The sequence below is a fragment of the Molossus molossus genome, unplaced genomic scaffold (genome assembly GCF_014108415.1).
Source record: "Molossus molossus isolate mMolMol1 unplaced genomic scaffold, mMolMol1.p scaffold_m16_p_13, whole genome shotgun sequence".
In the NCBI taxonomy this organism is placed as follows: domain Eukaryota; kingdom Metazoa; phylum Chordata; class Mammalia; order Chiroptera; family Molossidae; genus Molossus; species Molossus molossus.
In genome coordinates, this window is record NW_023425348.1 from 32,524,873 (window position 1) to 32,545,474 (window position 20,602).

At 42.6% G+C, this 20,602-nt stretch overlaps 1 long non-coding RNA gene across 1 annotated transcript in view; it reads left to right on the forward strand.

Moving 5' to 3' along the window:
• The window catches only part of LOC118628227, a 55,137-nt gene extending 46,331 nt beyond the window's left edge, over nucleotides 1-8,806 (forward strand). The window contains exon 4 of the long non-coding RNA XR_004959269.1: nucleotides 8,761-8,806. This is a non-coding gene — a long non-coding RNA (uncharacterized LOC118628227). The remainder of the gene's footprint in view (nucleotides 1-8,760) is intronic.
• Nucleotides 8,807-20,602: the final 11,796 nt, after the last annotated feature.

Sequence of the window (20,602 nt, forward strand, 5' to 3'; positions counted from 1 at the left end):
TTGTAAATAGTGCTTCTATGAACATAGGGGTACATATATTCTCTCTGATTGGTGTTTCAGGCTTCTTAGGTTATATTCCTAGAAGTGGGATCACTGGGTCAAATGGCAGTACAATTTTTAATTTTTTGAGGAAAGACTGTATTTTTTTCCATAGTGACTGCACAAGTCGGTATTCCCACCAGCAGTGTACTAAGGTACCCTTTTGTTTTGTTAATCCTCACCCAATAATATTTTTCATTTTTTGATATTTTTCCTTTTTTAAAAAAGATAGAGTAGAAGGGAGGGAGAGAGAGAGAAACACTGATGTGAGATTGGTTTCCTCCTACATGATACTGACTGGGGCTGAGAATGGAACCTGCAACCCAAGTATGTGCCCTTGACCAGGAATCAAATCTGAGACTCTTCAGTCTGCAGGCCAGTGCTCTAACCGCTGAGCCAAACAGGCCAGGGCATATTTTTACTACTTCTACTTCTTCTTCTCCTTCTCCTTCTCCATGTCTTCTTTTCTTCTTCTGCTGCTGCTTCTGCTACTTCTTCTTCAAGAATACCTTTTAACATTTCTCATAATACTAATTTGGTGGTGATGAACTCCTTTAGCTTTTCCTTGTTTGGAAAACTCTTTATATAACCTTTAATTCTAAATGATAGCTTTGCTGGGTAGAGTAATGTTGGTTGTTGATTTATGCTTTCATTTTTGAATACTTTTTGCCAATTTCTTCTGGTCTGCAAAGTTTCTGTGGAGAAATCAACTGACAGTCTTATGGGAGCTCCCTTGTAGGTAAATAACTGATTTTCTCTTCCTGCTTTTAAGATTCTCTCTTTGGCTTTAACCTCCAGCACTTTAATTATGGTGTGTCTTGATGTGGGTCTCTTTGGGTTCATCTTGTTTGGGACTCTCTGTGCTTTTTTGCATTTGTATGTCTATTTTTTTCACCAGGTTAGGGAAGTATCCTATTATTATTTTTTTTCAAATAGGTTTTTAATTTCTTGCTCTCTCTCTTCTCTTTCCAGCACCAGCATGATGCGAATGTTGGTACTCTTGAAGTTGACCCAGAGGCTCCTTATACTATCCTGATTTTGAGGGGGGAGAGGGAATCTTTTTTCTTTTTGCTATTGATTGTTTTCTGGTTTCTTATCTTTCTAGTGTATTCTTCATTTCTGGCTGGTTCTTTTTTATGTTTACTATATACATTTTTGTTTCCCATCTCTGTTGAAGTTCTCACTAAGTTTCTCTACTTTTCCTCTAATTTCATTGTGCTTCATTATAACCAGTGTTTTGAACTCTGCATCTGGTAGACTGCTTGTCTCTATTTTGTCTAGTTCTTTTTCTGAAGATTTCTCCTATTCTTTCATTTGGGACATGTTTCTTTGTCTCTTTATTTTGGCTGCTTCCCTGTGTTTGTTTTTATGTATTAGGTAGAGCTGTTACATCTCCTAGTCTTGGTAGAGTGGCCTTATGTTGTAGGTGTCCTGCAGAGCCCATTGGCACAGCCTCCCCAGTCACCTGAGCTGGGAGTTCCAGGTGCACCCTCAGCTGAGACTTGATTTTTGTTGGTGCACCAATGGGAGGGATTTACCCCAGGCAGATCTGCTGTAAGGACTGGCTGAGATCACCATGGTGGATCTAAAGTGCAGCAGCTGACCCCACGGAGCAGAACTCACTTCAAAGGGGCTTAGGTACCCACCAATTGTGCCCCTTGAGTGTGTTGCTCATTGAGGTGGTTGGGTGGTGTTTTGGGGTGGTCTGAAGCTGTCCACTGGATGGGCTGGCTCTGTGACTACTGGGAGGTTCAGGCCAAGGTCAGCTGCCACCTGTGCCCTGCCAGGGCCACCCAGCATGAGCTATAAAATGATCTTCAGATGGCTGCTATTTATGCTAAGCTTGTAAGTTCCTTGAAGAGGCCAAGCTGCAAATCAAGGCCAGCTTCCTCTAGTGCTGGGCCTGGGGCTACTTAACAAGAGGTATGGGGCATGTAGAGACCAACTGCTGCTTTTTTTTGGAGAGATTTTAGGAAAGTCTGAAGCATGAGCCAAGAGAAGCCGTTGGTATGGCAAAATACTAGAAACTGCTTGGGCCAGAAAGTTGGGTGCGGTGGGGTCTCAAGGAATCACCTGGGCAGAGTGGACAATGTTAGCCAGGTTGATGGAGTCTCAGATATGGTACCCGCCTGCCAGCTCTGTTAGGGGAGGGCTCAGCATAGGAATCTTGGTCTCTGACAACACTTCTGTCCTGGAGAAAGCTGACCCTCCAGCCCTTGTTTTGAAGCCAGACAATTCAGTTCTTCCTTATATGTCCCTGGTGCCTTTTGAGCTGCTGTCTCAGCACTGGAGCTCAGACCATGTGAGTATGAGTTAGTCCATGGGAGACCTCTAAGAGGAACACGTGGGACTCCAGCAGCCCTCCGTCTCAGCCACCATCCCCTCATTTTCACAGTCAGAAGTTATGAGCACCTCTCCTCCTGGCACCATTGCCCTGGGCTGGGGTGTGGGCCTGGTACTCCTTGCTCCTCAGGGGGACCTCTGCAGCTGAGATATCCCTCCCGATTTTTAACCACCACCGGTGCGTGTGAGACCAGCCTGTTCTGAATCTCCATACCCTCCTACCAGTCTCTATGGGGCTTCTGCTTTTTATCTTTAGTTATAGGCCTTATGTTCAGCTAGACTTCAGGTAGTTCTGAAGGGTGGTTTTTCTGTAGTTTAGTTGTACTTTTTTTTTTCTTACTTCTTTTTCTTTATCCTCACCCGAGGACATTTTTCCATTATTTGTTCAGATAAAGTGGAAGGAAGAGAGAGAGAGAGAAACATCGACGTGAAAGGGACACATTGAGTGCTTGCCTCTCGTACGATCCAACCAGGGCCAAGGACAAACTGCCACCGAGGTATGTGCCCTTAGCGGGAACCGAACCTGGGTTCTCTGGACCGCAGGCTGACGCTCTAACTGCTAAGCCAAACCGGCCAGGGCTAGTTGTACTTTTGATGTAGTTGTGGTTGGTTCTGATTCCTAGGCTTACCTACGCTGCCATCTTGACTGGAACCTAATTTGGCTTTGTAAGTGGAATTTGAAGAGCCATAAATGCAATGTTAAGACTTACCATCGGATTCCCAGCTTAGGGAATCCCGAGACCTGCTACACACGTTTCTTTCTCTCAGCCAGCACAACCACCGCTTTCCCTTGCTGGGACCCATAATTATAGCCTTTTCAGGAATGCTTGTCAGCCCCGTGTTCCAAATCTTGTTTTTCCTAGTTTTGCTAACTTCTTTGTATAATAAATGCCAGGCAGCACTAGTTAATTAGCAAACAGCAGACGATGCATGTTGATACATAACTCTTTCTCTTGGAAGGCCTCTATTTACTGCCACTGACTTGTGACCTCACTGTGAACCCCGATGGCAGTAAAGCTACCACTGTGATTAGGGTTAGAATACGTAATCTTCTTAGCCTTAGTTGAAACTGTGAAAATCCCTTTCATCTTCAATTATTATTTATTTGGCCCACTTCTCTGGAAGGCAAGGGGCTGTCTAATCCCCCAGGCTGAGCCTCAGGAGTCTGTACCAGCAGGAAAGAATGCCAGCCTTACATACCAGGAGCTGGAAGACGGGACTATCGATTTGAGAGGCTACAACCCCGATGGGGGTGAGATGAGGAAGCTTCAGGAACTTCTCTAATGGTTATCCTCCAAGGGAGCTGCTATAAAAGTGGTTCAAGAAAAGTTCTAGAAGTGTAAAATTTTCCTAAGTGGATAAGAATTAACAAACTGTAAAACCTTTTATTAAAAAATATATATGCCCTGGCCAGTTTGGCTCAGCGGTTGGAGCACGGAGCGCTGGCCTGCAGACCAGAGAGTTTCAGGTTTGGTTCCCGCTAGGGGTATGTTCTCTCTCTCTCTCTCTCTCTCTCTCTCTCTATATATATATATATACACACACACACACACACACACACACAGATATAGATATAGATATAGATATAGATATAGATATAGATATAGAGACATAGACATAGACATAGACATAGACATAGACATAGACATAGACATAGACATAGACATAGACATAGACATAGACATAGATATAAACATAACCCTGGCAAGTTTGGCTCAGCAGTTAGGGTACAATTCTGGTCAAGGGCACGTACCTCGGTTGCAGTTTGTCCCTGGCCCTGGTCAGGGTCATGTGGGAGGCAATCAATTGATGTGTCTCTCTCACATTGATGTTTCTCTCTCTCCCTCTCCCTCCCACTCTATCTGAGGATGAATGGAAAAATATCCTCGGGTAAGGATTAAAAAATATATATATATATATATATATAAATATATATATATATATAAAACATAAGCTGAGGTACTATGGATAACTCAGGAGTGATTCAGCTGACTCAACCCTTCCTCCCCAAAAGATACTCAGGTCAGCAAAGCCAAGGTGTGCTCATCGGAGATGCACAAGTTATCCCAGAGGAGTTGAGAGATGTGTTCATCAAAACCACAGGCCCAGAATGGATTCCTGAAAGACTTCATCTTTAATGAGTCAATAGCCAAGGTTTGGATGAAAAATTATTTTATCAAATAGAGGAAGCATCAGCAAAATATGCAGCAGTGGCTGTCACCAGAAGCACTAGATAGAACGGTTTCAGTGGAGGAGGAGGCCCTTATACATAAACTGTAGTAAACACCTGTTGCCGGGGTCCTGGAGTTTGAGATACCTGTAGCGCTAATCTTCCTGAGCCTTATGGTAGCCAATAATTTAGAGGGCCTGGTTGTTTTTTGGGAATTTACTACAAGATTATTAACCTCAAGAATCCCAGCAGACATTTTGGGGTGAGGTGTCTCTGGTCCTCTTTGTGTATCCATTCATTGTAACATGGGCCAATTTGTACCCCAATATGCTTTACCTGAGGAAGATGATCCCAGCTGTCTAGGTAAGAATCTCTTCTCCAAGGTACTCAGGTTGCTACTAAAAATTGTGCTACATTAATATCTTGTGCATAAATCTTTGGAAGACTGATTATTTTGGGGATGAATTCTTAAAACAGGAACATCTGGTTAAAGAACATTTACTAGTTGTTGGATAAGTATACCTATATGTAAGATTCAATGCATATGGTCGTATTATCTCTGAAAAAGTTAGAGAAGCTATTCAAAGGGGGTTAGAGGGTGTGAGGTGAAGTGACCAGGCTGACGTGGGAGTTAGTGGCACAGTCAGAGATGGAACACAGTTCTTAAAACTTCCAGCCCAGCAGTCCTGACTCCCCCCTCCCTTTGCTCTCTGTGGAAGCCTGCAGCAATGCTCAAGTTCCTTGCAGGAAGATAAAAAACAAACACAAAATCTCCCCCAAAAACAGCTTATTATATCTAGGGCTCAAAGTGGTTGGCGGTAACATAAGACATGGTTTCACATGGCTCATATTTTCCATTGTGACTAAAACATCTGCTGAGTGTCTGTGCATGTCAGGCCTCTAAATGCAGCCTGAATGAGGACAGAGCATGTTCTGAGCACACAGGTATGACATGGCAGGTACTGTGCCAGATGCTAGTCGGGTATACAATTGGTAGGATGTAGATTGGGAGGAAGGCCACAAAAAGAATGCTGGTAGGACATAGACAGATGAAATATCATACATACAAACTGGTATTATATAGGCATGCGGGGGAGGGAGATGACCTCTTCCTGTCTGATTCAAGGTCTATTATTTAGGATTTGGTTTGGCTGCATATAACAGAAAACACAACTCAGTGAAAGATTGAATAAGATAGAATGCATTCCCCCTGCACATACAGTAAGTTCAGAGGTTGTGCGTGGCGCAGTGCCTACTGAAGTCACTTATTTTTGGAGAATATTGATCTGAGAGGGGTAACACAGGCCTGAGCAAGGGAAATGGAGATTTCCTGAGGAAGCAGCTCCTGGATGAGATGCCACCAGGGACTGAAATGAAAGGACTGGATGGGTGGGAGGGGCTTTGGAGGGATGAGTCAGCAGATTGGTGAGCAAGAGGAAAAGTAGGGCAGGAGCAGGAAGGAGGCAAAGGTGGTATCAGGATTTGGGAGGGCCACCACTTTGGAGGAAAGGCAGTAGGTTGCCCCTGAGGCTCAGAACTGGTGGGGAAGGCTCCTGTCAGTGCCTTGTGAACGAGTCCTGGGCGGCTGTGGCAGTGGTTCCAGGACAGTGTGGGACTTTGTCTGGTGTCCTGAAGCGTCAGCCTGACATTGCCACCTATGAAACAGTGCGTTTGTGCCCTCGGGAGGGCAGACATTCGGCACTGATAAGATCAGTGAAATCAGGATGAGAAAGGTTGGCCGAAAAATACTGAAAGCTAAAACCGTGACACTGAGCACCTGGTGGAGAGGCCTAGGAAAGCCAAGTCAGAGATGATCGCTGGATCCCTGAGCCAGACTGCTGGGACCCTTCTCCAAGGCCCATTAGGTGTACATCCAGTTTTTAAAAGAAAGTTGTTTTCTTCTATTTAAGTCAATAATGTTCCCTGTAAAAATAAAAGAGGAAAAATATAGAAGTAGAAAGAAATATAATACAGCAAAGCAGTAACCTCACGATCTAAAGATAAGTTCTGATAACATATCGGTATATAAGGTTCTATATCTTTGTGTGGATATACATATCTCTCTCTCTTTATATATATATAATATAATAAAATTATATATAATATTGTATAATTACATGCATAATTATGCCAAACTGGGTGTTACAATATTTTGTAATTTTTTTTTCAATTTTTAAATGTTGTAAAAAAAATCATGAACACCTTTTCAGGTCACTCAGTATTTTTTCTTTAACATCATTTATAAAGGTTGTATAACGTGCTATTATATATTTATAGCATTATGATATTTAACATATTCAGGAAGTTCCCCTTTTTTTCTACAATAAGCAACACTATTATTCACGTTCCTGAAGTTAAATGTGTACAAACCTCTCTCTGTAATGATTTTATTATCATAAAGTCTTACAAATGGAATTGTTAGGTCAAAGGCACATACATTTTTAAAGTTTTTGATACATATTACCATATTTCCCTCCCCCAACTTTTCCTTAAATTATAGTCTCACCAGAATCCTATGATAGTATATATTTCTTTGAGTCTTTGTCAGTATTTGGTATTTTTAGTATTAAAACATAATTTTCCTACTTCTATTACTAGTGAAAAGTATTTTTTTCATGTTATTTTTGACTTTTTTGTTTTTCTATGTGGTTAGTTGTTTACTCATATCCCTGTTCCTTTATCTATTTGGATGTTTTAAAATAAGTTATAAGAGCTTTTCATATATAAAGTATATTCCCTTTTTGGTGTCTTAAACAGCAAATGTTTCCCCATTTTACATTGGCGATTTGTTTTGCTTCTGGTGAAATATATGTATATAAAGTGTTTTTCTGTTTATGATTTCTGCCTTTTTCATAATGTTTAAAAATCCTTTGCCCACAAGACTATTGAGTACATAGCCACCTCTGTGGCCTAGTAGTACTTCCGTGAGGTAGAGGAAACACTCAGGAATTTGAAATAGAAGCAGAGGACTCTGGCTGATGGGACGTGTGGGTGCTAAAGAGGGAAGAGCCCGTGTGGCTGAGTTCTCAGGCTTGGTGGATTGTGCTGGGGGTAAAACCACCAACAAGAACCAGGAATACAGGAAGAGGAACCAGTCTGTTAGGGTAGATAATGAGTTCAGTTTTGCACACTTTGCATTTGAAATGTCTGCCAGAAGTCCTGGTAGAAATGCCCAAAAGGCCGTTGGAAGAAGGGTCTGGAATGCAGAAGGCTGGGGTTTTAAGAGAGATGTAGAAACAGCCAGCAGACGTTTGGTAGTTGAACATTTTCTTTTCAGAGCACACCCTGGGCCAAGTGCTATGCTAATAAGCACTTCACTGCATTACTTCATTTAGGCTTCCTGACAACTTTGGGAGGTAAAATTATTATCCTCATTTTATACATGAGTGGACAGGCTTACAGAAGTTACACTACTTTACTAAGGTCTTATAACTGGTTAGTGGAGAAACTCAAATGTGAAATCAAAGAAGTCAGGCTGATTGCAGAGTTGACGCGCCCGGTTTGCTGTGTTGCCACAGCAGTGGACGAGCTCCAGCAGGGAAGGCAGCGTCCCCAGGATGGGAGCCTGGCGCACTTCAGCAGGTGGCAGAGAAGAAGGCAGGGCCGGTGAGGGGACCACAGAGGAAGCAGAGGGGGAGGGGGAGGCGGAAGACCACGCATGTGCACGCTGACTGACGCTGTACCAGAATGCAAACACTTGGATGACAGAGGCGCATATCTTACACATTCTTGTACATAAATCTGAGACCCCAGTCCTGACCCTGCTCCTGAAAAAAATGTCTGTCATAGTGCTTTGCACATAAATCTTTCTTGATTGGTGCCCCAGTGGTCTGTCCGTAATTTTGTCGAGTTATCCTCTGAGCTGGACCATACCAGTCCCTGTGTCCCCCCACTGTCAGGGACTAGGGGCTCATTTATACAAGAGCCTCAGTGTTGTTAGCTGTCACCTTCTCTGAAAGCAGCAGAGGTAGACTCCCTGGTCTATGCTCTATGTATGTAGGCAAGGTCATCCCCACAAGGTCACCCCCCCAGAGGAGCTGCAGGCTGCCTTTCCTTCAGTTGCCTTTTTGCCTGAGTTGTTGAGTGAGTGTGGGATAGACCGTCTTATCTTGGAGTCGTAGATTTTTCTTTTCCTCTTTTATTGGCTGTTTCCCTACATACTTAGGACTTTGTAAAATGGAATCAGAAACAACCCTTTTCCTTTACAGCCTGAATGTGCAGTGGTGTCGCAGAAATTACACTGGACCCGGATTGGACCACATGCCGAGGGAGTGTGGCATGGTGGGCAAGGTATGCATTTAGGAATTAGGAGTTCCATGTTCATTGTCACTTTGGGCAAATTATTTAAATTCTCTGAGACCCATTTCCCTCCTTATAAAGTGGGGTGGTTGTGAGGGTTAAATAAATTAACCAAGATCAAGGGCTTGGCCCATGGTAGGCACCCCGCACGAGGAGGCTGAAACGCTGAGCTCATGTAGAATCATTTGCTGCACTGTTCCTCTCAGAGGCGCCTTCTGACCCTCCCGTAGCTCCTCTGTACTCATCCCTGTTGGGGGCAGGGGTGGCAGATAGGAGAAAAGTGAGTCCTACCACATCTGTCTAATGCAGTTATGGTCCATAACTTTAATTGGCAATAAATCTGCCAAAAATGGCTTAGGGCATAACCGGCTTTTCTTGGTTCAGACTAACAGTGGGTTCACGGGCTCACCTGAAAACAGTGTCTGATGATAATCAGTAAATATCCTACTGTAGTTTTTTTTTGGGGGGGGGGATCCAAGATCAAAATTTTTGTGGATTGAAATGTGTTCATTTTAAGCACTTTCCATATAGAATCAACCTTGGCCTCACTCCAGATGTTCTAAAAATTGTTGCCTACCTCCAGACAGTCCTGAAGTCATCCTGAGTGTAACTCCCATTGCAAGTCAGCACAGGCGGCAGACAAGCCCACTAGATAAAAGGGGAACTCTTTGAAGACAGCAGAGAAGTGAGCTGCAGCCTTGACTTGACAGAACTATTTATTAAAACGGTGATTTACGAGATTTTTCAAATGCCACGCTTAGTTGTAGATCTCACTTGAGAACTCGAACTGTCTGCTGCTGGAACGGACATTCTTTAGGAGCCTGTCTTGTTCCTGTGGTTTGGAGTAATTATTAATAGTGCCCCTTTCACCCTCAAGAGTGCCTGTGTGTGTGATAAATGCTACGGTCATTCCTGACAGGACTTTTTCAGAGCAAAGCTCATCTCTTTGAAGATATATTCTTTGCATTAATCTAAGAAAAATGAACGTAGTTTCCTACAACAAACTCTTTGCCACCTTGTCTTATCGTCATTTAAGTTTGTCTTCAGAGCAATAATTAAGAGCCACATAAGTTAATGACTTACTCCCTATGGCTCTCTTATTGGTGAAAGGAAGTAAGGTAACGTCCTAGGGACTCATCTAATAGAGCAGCCCTGGGAAGGAAACATGAGGGTTTCATGTTTGTGTTTACAAAGCAATGTGCAATCACTTAAGCGCAAGACTATGTACCTGCACTGGACAGCAAGGCATGAAGACGGAGAACTTGAACTCTGGCTTTCTGAGCGCGGTTCCATGCTTGAAGTCTGAGCACCTTGTGGCCGTCTAAGACTCGAGTCACGTGCCTTCCTGTTCTTCAGGAGAGGGTGTGCTGCAGGTTAGTAACCTCAGGGCAGTAAGATTGTCAAAATATCCTTAGAGATGCTCTGAGAGTTACTCTGGTAACAGCTGTGTGGTTGCTGAGAGGAGGAACCAGTTGGCAAAACCCCAGCCCTTCTCTCTGGAAGGAGGGAGAGCCTGCTTGTCAGGGTACAGCCGGGCATCCACAGCCTGAGGAGTCTGAGGCACACAGACTCATAGCTTGAGACAGATGGGTTCTTATGAAACCTTATAATGTGGGGGTAGAGGGAGGAAGGAGGGAAGATGGTCTACCTGTTTGCTAATGCCCTGTCATCTAAACGGCTCCAGCCTGAATATAGTTCATATTCTGTCCCCAGCTGCCTGGCTTTCTCTCTGTAGCCTAATGCTGAGAAAGGAAAGAAGGTCAAAGCAAGGCAAGGGAGCACAGAAAGGTTTTCTTTCTGGAAAAAGAAAAGAAAAAAAAGTGCTTGGAGAGCCCTTCTCTCGAGGAAAACGTGCAGCAGCTGAGAGAACAGGTCCGTGGAACCAGGAGAGAACTGGCCACGGTGTTTGCTTTGAAATGGCCCTTTCACAGCCTTCTCCCAAATCTCCTCCGGGGGAGCGGATCAAGTTTGGGACGGAAAAGTTTCCCTCTTGGTGCCTTGGTGGGGTGATTAGGACCAGCTCGGCTGTCACTCCTTGGAGGATGTCTGGAAGAGTCAAAATTCTGGTATCTTAGTTGAAAGTATTCCCCAGAGATCTTGAGATCCAACTCCCTCATTTCATCTGGAGGACTTTCCGGTTCAGAGACCTTGAGTGATCTTTACAAAGATTTCGCTGAATGGCTAATCTGTGTGTGCTCTAAAAAACTTTAAAAATACAAACCGAAAGTAATTTCTTCCCACTGTGAAGAATTGTCACGAGACCTAAATGAATGACTCTGGAAACGAGTTGTACATACTTCCTGCCTAGCCAGGGAGCTTGTCCCTATGGCTGCCCCTGCTGTTCTCGATGGGGATCGTGGGCCTCCGGAGAAGCTGTGAGCTGCAACTTCAGAACCAGTTTCTTGTGTTTTTGTTGTTTTAATTCATTGATTTGAGAGAGAGATTTGTTGTTCCTCTTATTTATGCATTCATTGCCTGATTCTTGCATGTTCTCTGAATGGGGATTGAACCCTAAACCCCAGAGAGTGGGGACAATACTCCAGCCAACTGAGCTACCCAGCCAGGGCAATTTGTATTCTTTTTTTTTTCTTTTTTTTTTTTTTATCCTCACCCGAGGATATTTTTTCCATTTTTTGTACAGATAGAGTGGGAGGGAGAGAGAGGAAGGGAGAGACAGACAGAAACATCGACGTGAAGGGACACATCGAGTGGCTGCCACCCGCACGACCAACCAGGGCCGGGGACAAACTGCAACTGAAGTACGCGCCCTTAGCGGGAACCGAACCCGGGTCTCTCCAGACCGCAGGCCGACGCTCTAACCGCTGAGCCAAACTGGCCAGGGCTGTATTCTTTTTCTTAAAGAGTCCCCTTCTCCCTAATTTTTATAAACTTCAGGTCACAGAAAACCTGAATCTTGGCCTGCCTGTCCCACACAATAAGTCTAAACATCTGACGCTCCAACATTCTCGGGATCAGAAGGGGATATCAGGTAAAGCTGAGAATGACTCAGCCCGGGCCTGCTGGGAAAACAGGCTGGGACCTGAAAAAGTTGGGTCAGGCGTAATGAGGACTGTTTGTTTCTATCACCAGTAGTCCTTGTTGAGACCAGACTTGTCTTTCAGATCTACAGAACCAGGATTTTAGATCCACCAAGAGTTTTAGTTGGTCATCCTCCCCAAAATTGTAGGCTCTGAGAATGGCTTGAACACCTAAGTTTGTGAATATCCCTCCCTGCAAAGCAAAGCTACAGTGTTGGCCAATCCATTAAGCAGGTAGAAAGAATACTTGGCTCACTTGTTAGATATAATCTGCCTGGTGTGTCTCTGTGTGGGTGGAAAGGAAGCAGTGATGACTACCTATGTCAGTACTCGATTAACACAAACCTGTGCAACTCTATCCACCTTCGCTCAGTGCCCATTATGAACAAAGCTTCTGAGTTACCCTCTGAGGGAAAGAGGACAGAAAGCTGATAAGATATAGTGCCTGTCCACAGTGTTTATTTCAGAGAACATGGTATAAAAAGCTTGTCCCTCATTTGATATTAATAGCTACCATTTATTAAGCACCTACTGTAGGCTCCACATGTTATTATATTTTCTCTAGTTTTCTCACAACTCTATGTGGCAGATATGAGCCTCATTTTGTTGATGTGGGAACTAAGGTTCAGAGAGCTTATGTGATTGGTCCAGGTCAGGCATCTAGATAACCCTCTGCTTGTGGAGGCTGAAGGTCAGAGGCAGACAGAGCAAGGGTGTGCCAAAATTTCCATTTTGGGTTTCACATAGGCCTGAATTTAAACTCCTGTTCTAACACGTGTGTGGCCTTGGGAAAACTGTTCTCTCTTGGTTTTCCTTTTCTATAGATCAAACAAAATATTCTACTTTGTAACACCACTGGACAATGAAATGAGAGAATGTGGACATTGCTAATTTCCCCAGCATGTTCAGGCACAAAACGACTCACTTTGGTAAAGCATGCTCCTCCCCCAGATCCCCATGCCTCCTCCTCACCAACTTCAGGTCTTGACTGAACTGTTGCCTTCTCAGTGACACCTTCCCTGGATACCTTGTCTAAAAGGCCAACCTGTTCCAACTCTCTTTAGCCCCTTCCCTACTTTACCACTGACTAATATATTAAAAATTGTACTTATTTATTTTTAAATTTATCTTTATTGCTGAAAGTATTACAGATGTGCCTCCTTTTTTCCCCCATAGACCTCTCCTCCCCACTCTTCCACACACCCCCAGCCAGCCTTCCCCGCAGTATTGTCTGTGTCCATTGGCTATGCATATATACATATAAATTATTTGATCTATTGTTTAATTTGCAGTCTCTACCCACAAAAAGGTAAAGTTTTTGAGACCAGGAATCTTTATCTTATTTCTGTATCATCTCAAGCACAAATCTATATTGGTTAAAAGAATGAATGAAAACAAAACAAACAAAAAAATGCCACAACTTATTGGCAACAAAACATGGTTTAAATTTGGCTTTTCCTTCACTGTCTGTTTACCCTAGGTACGTTATTTAAAATGCCCTGGATGTGAAAATGGAGGAGGAGAGAATGGAAGCCACACAGACGATCTCCCAGTACCAAACAGGAATCACAACTAAAATAAAGTCAAATCCTCGGAAAAAAGCAACAGAAAAGCAGCAGGACAGGACCATATAACCAGAGACACTGGTAGGATCAGCGGAGGCAGGAGAGGGTGTTGCGTTGGGAGCTCTCAAACGGCAGCAGTCTTAGCTGTGAGCAGCACCCTTCGGGAATACAGACCAAGCCTGCTCCACAGCGCAGAGAGCCAGGACAGAACTCTAAAATAGCCACAGCCACTCACCTGGGGGCTACAGCAGAGGGAGGGCAGACTGGACTGAAACTCTGTGGGGACACCCGGGATTGGGAGGGAACTCAGACTTTTTGCTAAGTTGCGGCCACAAAGGACAGTGGCCAGTGAGCTCCTTCCCTAGCTGTGGGGAAAAGCAGCAGCCTCCCCCCCCCCCAACCTGTGAGATTCAGCCTTTCCCAGGTGAGGCAAAGAAATGCAAATTGAGGCTCATTAACAACCAGCATCTATCCCATACACTGGAAATCCTCTTATGCAGAACACCAGGGCTACATTCTAAGGCCCTGAGAAACTGAGACTACTAGACTCCAGGAAAAAGCTAGAGGATAAATAAACCTTTCCTGGGCTTGCAAATCTACCCAGGAAAGTAAGACTTGACAGTGGTGTTTTATGTGGGCCCACCCAGGCACATCCAAACTCAGTAGAGAGAGCCAAAAATAGAAGAACACCAACACCCACAGAGAAAATCTGGCAGGCTCCAAAACCCACTGAGATAGCCAAAATGGTGAAACAAAGAAAAAATCCCAAATGGAAGAACAAGAGAACTCTATCAAAGATGAGATCAATGAAATGCAGCTAAGCAAAATATCAGAGGTAGAGTTCAGAGCCATGATCTTGAGGAAGCTCAACAGCATGAATAAGAACAACAGCACCATGAGTAAAGATAGGGAAACACTGAAAACCAACCAAGTGGAAATAAAAAATGACATAGCAGAAATAAAGAACACATTGGAAGGACTAACCAGCAGAGTAGAGGAAGCTGAGGACCAGATCAGTAAATTAGAAACCAGGGTAAAAAAAAAAAATCAACCAATCAGAAAACAAAAAGGAAAAAAGAATTAAAAAACAGGAAGACTGCTTAAGAGAACTGTGGGACACCTGGAAATGTAATAACATTCGCATCATAGGAGTCCCCGAAGAAGAAAATAATGGGCAAGGGTTAGGGAATATACTTGAAGAAATAGTGACAGAAAACTTTACTAACTTGGTGAAGGAAGAAAGCATTCATATTCCAGAAGCACAGACATCCCCAAGTAAGAAGAACCCAAATAGGCCCACACCAAGACACAGTAATTAAAATGCCAAAAATTAAAGACAAACAGAGAATCCTAAAGGCAGCAAGAGATAAGCAAAGGGATACCTACAGAGGAAACCCCATACGGCTCTCATATGTCTTCTCAGCAGAAACACTACAGGCCAGAAGGCAGTGGCATGAAGTAATCAAGGTCATGAAAAACAAGGATCTGAATCCAAGACTACTCTACTCAGCAAGGCTATTATTCAAAATAGAAGGTCAAATAAAGAGCTTCACAGACAAAAAAAAAAGTCTAAGGGAATATAGTAGCACCAAACCAGCACTGCAAGATATGCTAAAAGGACTGCTGTAATTAGTAGAAGAAACAGGAAGAAAAATATAAACACACTAACAAAAATGGCAATAAATAAGTACATGTCAATTATCACCTTAAATGTGAATGGTTTGAATGTTCCGATAAAAAGACACAGAGTGCCTGACTAAATAATAAAGCATGACTCGTATATAAGAGACCAACCTCACAACAAAAGACTCACATAGGTTGAAATTGAAGGGATACAAAAAATCTTTCAAACAGATGGAAAGATAAAAAAAAAAAAGCTGGGGTAGCAATACTCATATCTGATAAATTAGATTTCAAAATGAAGGCCATAACTGGAGACAAAGAAGGCCACTACATAATATTGAAAAGATCTATCCAACAGGAAGATATAACGTTGGTAAACATATATGCACTCAGTATAGGAGCACCAACATATATTAAAAATTTTCTTAAAGACTTCAAAGGAGAAATCGACAGCAATACAATTGTAGCATGGGACTTCAACACCCTGCTGAAATCACTGGATAGATCCTCTAGACAAAAAATTAGCAAGGAAACAGAGACTATAAATGAAGCGCTAGATCAAATGGCTTTAATGGATATCTACAGAGAATTACACACCAAAACCACAGTATTTACATTCTTATTAAAGGCACATGGGACATCCTCAAAGATAGACCACATGATAGGGAAAAAACTAAATCTCTACAAGTTCAAGAAAATTGAAATCATATCAAGCATCTTCTCATTATCACAATGGCATGCAACTAGAAATCAATTGCAATGAGAACATGCAAAGACATTTGAAAACATGGAGACTAAATAGCATGTTATTAAACAATGAATGGGTCACCGAGGAGATCAAGGAAGAAATTAAAAACTTCCTGGAAACCAATGAAAATGAACACACAACAACACAAAATCTATGGGATGCAGCGAAAGCAGTTCTGAGAGGGAATTTCATAGCACTACAGGCCTACCTCAAGAAGCAAGAAAAATTTCTAATAGACTACCTAACCTCACAACGTAAAGAACTAGAAAGTAAACAGATAGCAAACCACAGAGCAAGTAGAAGGAAGAAAATGGTAAAGATGAGAGCAGAAATAAATGACATGGAGACCAGAAAACAATTCAAAGGATCAATAAAACAAAGAGCTGGTTCTTTGTAAGATAAACAAGATTAATGGACCCTTAGCTAGACTCACCAAGAAACAAAGAGTAAGAATCCAAATAAACAAAATCAGAAATGAAAGAGGAGCCCTGGCCAGTTTGGCTCAGCGGTTAGAGCGTCGGCCTGCGGTCCGGAGAGACCCGGGTTCAGTTCCCGCTAAGGGCACGTACTTCGGTTGCAGTTTGTCCCCGGCCCTGGTTGGTCATGCGGGTGGCAGCCACTCGATGTGTCCCTTCACGTCAATGTTTCTCTCTCTCTCTCCCTTCCTCTCTCTCCCTCCCACTCTATCTGTACAAAAAATGGAAAAATATCCTCGGGTGAGGATAAAAAAAAAATTAAAAAAAAAAAAAAGAAATGAAAGAGGACTAATAATAACTGACACCATAGAAATATAAAGGATTGTTAACAAATATTGTGAACAATTATAGGCCAACAAATTTGACAATCTAAGTGAAATGGATAAATTTCTAGAAACACAGTCTCCCAAAACTGTACCGGGAAGAGATAGAAAACTGGAATAGACCAATAACAATAAAAGAAACTGAAGATGTAATCAAGACTCTCCCAGCAAACAAAAGCCCAGGCCTGGACAGCTTCAAGGGGGAATTTTACCAAACATTCAAAGAAGAACTAATACCCAAACTCCTCAAACAATTTCCAAAAATTCAAGAAGAGGACTTGCAAAATTGTTTTATGAAGCTAGCATAATTCTAATTTCAAAACCAGGAAAGGACACTACAAAGAAAGAAAACTACAGGCCAATATCGCTGATGAACATAGATGCCAAAATCCTGAACAAAATACTAGCACATCAAATCCAGCAATCCATCAAAAAAATTACTCACCATGACCAAGTGGGATGCATACCAGGGATGCAAGGCTGGTACAATATTCACAAATAAATACATGTGATACACCACATAAAAAAAATGAAAGATAAAAATCATACGATCATATCAAGAGACACTGAAAAACCATTAGACAACATCCAGCACCCATTTCTGATAGAAATGCTCAGCAATCTGGGACAAGAGGGATCATATCTCAACATAATAAAGGCTATATATGAAAGACCTACAGCCAACATCATACGCAATGGGCAAAAATTAAAAGCATTTCCCTTCAGAACAGGAACAAGACAAGGATGCCCACTTTCGCCACTCTTATTTAACATAGTACTGGGAGTATTAGCCACAGCAATCAGAAAGGAAGAAAAAATAAAAGGGATCCAAATGGGAAAGGAGGAATTAAATCTGTCATTATTTGCGATGACATGATACTGTACGTAGAAAACCCCAAAGACTCCATCAAAAATTTACTAGACTTAATAAATGAATTTGGCAAAGTAGCAGGATACAAAATTAACGTCAAGAAATCAAGGGCATTCTTATACACCAATAATGATCTCACAGAAAGAGAAACTAAGAAAACAACCCCTTTACCATCGCAGCAAAATTTTAAGATACCTAGGAATAAACTTAACCAAAGAAATAAAGGACCTATTTGCAGAAAACTACAGGTCATTGAAAAAAGAAATAGAGGAGGATATAAAAAGTGGAAGCACATACTTTGTTCATGGATTGGAAGAATTAACATCATTAAAATGTCCATACTACCCAAAGCAATCTATAGATTCAATGCAATCCCAATCAATATACCAACGACATACTTCACAGAACTAGAACAAATACTTCAAAAGTTCATATGGAACCAAAAAAGACCCCGAATAGCCATAGCAGTCTTGAAAAAGAAGAACAAAATTGAAGGGATCACATTACCAGATTTCAGGTTATACTACTAAGCCACTGTAACAAAACAGCCTGGTATTGGCACAAGAACAGGCAGATAGATCAATGGAACAAAATAGAAAACCTAGAAATGGACCCAAGACAATATGCTTCATTAATATTCGACAAAGGTGGCAAGAGCATACAGTGGAGTAAAGGCAGCCTCTTTAACAAATGGTGTTGGGAAAATTGGACAATTACATGCAAAAAAATGAAACTAGACCATCAACTCACACCATACAGAAGAATAAACTCAAAATGGATAAAAAACTTAAATGTGACACATGAATCCATAAAAATCCTAGAAGAAAATGTAGGCAACAAAATTTCAGACATTAGCTCTGGCCGTGTTTGCTCAATGGTTAGAGCGTCAGCCTGAGGTCCAGAGAGACCAGGGTTTGGTTCCTTTTAAGGCCGTGTACCTTAGTTGCAGTTTGTCCCTGGCCCTGGTTGGTTGTGCGGGTGGCAGCCACTCGATGTGTCCCTTTCACGTCGATGTTTCTCTCTCTCTCTCTCTTCCTCTCTGTCCCTCCCACTCTGTCTGAACAAAAAATAGAAAAATGTCCTTGGGGGAGGATAAAAAAAAAAACAACAAAAACCAAAATTTCAGAATTTCAGACATCATACGCAGCAGAACTTTCACTGATACATCACCTAAAGCAAAAGAAACAAAAAGAAAATGAACACATGGGACTGCATCAAACTCAAAAGCTTCTGCACAGCAAAAGATACAATCATCAAAATGGAAAGGCTACCCACTATAGGGGGTGCATAATTGCCAATGATATATCAGATAAGGGGTTAATTTCCAATATATATAGAGTGCTCATACAACTCAACGAAAGGAAGACAAAGAACCCAAGTAAAAAGTGGGCAGAGGACCAAACTAGACACCTCTCCAAACAGTACATACAAATGGCTAAGAGACATATGAAGAAATGCTCAACATCACTAATCATCAGGGAGATGCAAATTAAAACAACAATGAAGTATCACCTCACACCTGTCAGAATGGCTACCATCAACAAATCATCAAACAAGTGTTGGCGAGAGTGTGGAGAAAAGGGGACTCTAGTGCACTGCTGGTGGGAATGCACACTGGTATAGCCACTATGGAAAACAATATCGTGTTACCTCAAAAAATTAAAAATTGAATTGCCACGTGACCCAGTGATCCCACTTCTAGGAATATACCCTAAGAAGTCTGAAACACCAATCAGGAAGAGTACATGTACCCCCATGTTTGTAGCAGCACTATTTACAATAGCTAAGATCTGGAAACAGCTCAAGGGTCCATCAGTAGACGAATGGATAAAAAAGCAGTGTTACATATACACAATGGAGTACTACGCAGCTGTAAGAAAGAACGATCTCTTATCCTTTGTGACGACACGGAGGGACCTGGAAAGTATTTTGCTAAGCAAAACAAGCCAAACAGAGAAACACAAGTTTCATATGATCTCACTTATTGTGGAATATAATGAACATAACAGTCTGAGGAATGGGGTAGTCTCAGAGACGTGGAAACGGGGTACAGACTGACAATCCCCAGAAGAGGGGGCTTGGAGAGAGAAACCACAGAACTCATATGCATGTATGCATAACCAATGGACATGGACAACAAAGCTGGGGACAGGGCAGGGAGGGAGGAGGAGGGGAATCAGTGGGGGTAAAGGAGAAACATCTGTAAAATAAATAAATAAATAAATTTCAAAAAATAATAAGATAAAATAAAAAATGCCCTGGTTTCCTTGTTTATTAAATGTGGGGAATAATGGTTTCTATTTATAAGACTGCTGGGATGATTGAGTGATGTATGTATAACAACTCACACATAGCAAGTGCTGGATAAATGCTTGCTATTATCACTTAAAATAATCTGACCAGTTGTTTAACTTGTCTTTGAATGAAACTCAAATCTTTCAGGACAGGAGAGGAGGAGGCTAAAAACCGTGGATGCCCTCCGTGTTTCAGCCCACTTTTCCTCCTTGTTGGACACAGTTGAATAGGTGTGAAATCGCTCAGTGTTCACCATCCAAGTCTGCTGATAGGTCCGGATTACCATTACCAAGGTCACTGACTCAAAATCCAGGGCAGGCAGGACCTGCACAAACTCTGCCTCTTGAAACTGTGTTATCGGCTGCCTGTCCTTCCAGGTTCTGTCCACAGCGTGACAGGAGCCCAGTCTTCAGCCGGGCTTGTTAACTGACTATCATCGCCTGCAATTCACCTAACTTTTTTGACACTCAGGTTTCTGGCACACACACACGGAAAATAAAACCCACCCCTCACAGCTTTATGGCCAAGATCACAGGCGAGAAACACTCTTTGGAAACTGTGAAGCGTTGTATGCATTACCTCTACAACAGGCATTAACACGTGAACCCCCAACTTTCCAGTCCCAAGAGTCGCTCCTGTCCGCACTGCTCTCCCAGGCCCCAAGGGCGCGGAGTGGAAGAGAGGATTAACCCCTGCGCGCCGGTTTGGGCGTTTCTGCGGGAGGCGGGGGAGGAGTTCCGCCCCCCGCCCCCGCCCCACCGCCGCCTCTGCGCTGCGCTCGCGCTCGCCCTCCGCGAGTCTCTCCCGCCCAG